Consider the following 1,132-nt stretch of genomic DNA (forward strand, 5'->3'; position numbering starts at 1 on the left):
ACAATCATATCATCAATGTAAGCTTCAATGTTTCTGCCGAGCTGTTTGGTGAACACAGTGTTAATAAGACGCTTAAAGGTGACCGGTGCATTTTTTAACCCAAACGGCATTACTTTGTAGCAGTATAGACCTTGTTCTGTAACAAATGACGTCTTTTCCTGGTTGTCAGACCACAAGGGGATCTGATGAAACCCTGAGTATGCATCCATGAAGCTCATCATGGCATGTCTCGCCGTGGAGTCGACAACCCGGTCGATCTTTGGCAGTGGGAAGTTGTCTTTGGGACATGCCTTATTGAGGTTGGTGTAATCAACATCCTCCAGGTGCCGTTGGGTTTCTTGACGAGGACCACATTAGCAACCCAGTCGGGATACTGACTAGGCCGAACAAACCCTACATCCATCAACTTCTGTATTTCCGCCGCTGCCGCCTGATTTCTATCTTCCCCGTGGTTCCTTTTCTTCTGACAAACCGGTTTAAAATTTGGGTCCACATTCAGCTTATGGACGGCCACGGCAGGGTCAATGCCCGGCATTTCTTCAACAGTAAAGGCAAAGATCTCTTCAAATTCTCTCAATAGGTGGACCAACTCTGCCGCCAGCGGGTCGTCAGGAGGAATTCCAATGGGTACTACTCTGTCTGGCTTATCTGTATTCAATACCACATTGAAATGAGCCTCAACAGGCTCTGGTCGTCTTTCTTCCATGTGCGCCGCTGAGATAGTTAGTGTCTCTTTCAGGGATTTGGATTAAGTGTCGCCACACTTTCGTTTGTTTCCCAACATCTCTTTCTCTTCACCTGACCCCCATGCTTCCGGGCTCAGGGTGGTTAAATAGCAGTCTCTAGCCTGCTGTTGATCACCATGTATTGTGCTGACGCTCCCATCGTCACAGACAAACTTAAGAAGCATCAAGTGAGTAACAATAACAGCATTTTCCCTGTTCAAAGTAGGACGCCCCAAAATAATATTATAGGCCATCAGATCTTTCACTATGAGGAAACGGACGTCCATTTGACGGGATTCTTTCTTATTTCCCATCCGCAGAGGGAGAGAAATAATGCCGACTAGATGGATGACACTACCTCCGAAGCCTATAATGGGATAGTGAATTTTCTCTATCTTTGAGGAATC

Source organism: Spinacia oleracea, chromosome 6 (genome assembly GCF_020520425.1).
Source record: "Spinacia oleracea cultivar Varoflay chromosome 6, BTI_SOV_V1, whole genome shotgun sequence".
NCBI lineage: Eukaryota > Viridiplantae > Streptophyta > Magnoliopsida > Caryophyllales > Amaranthaceae > Spinacia > Spinacia oleracea.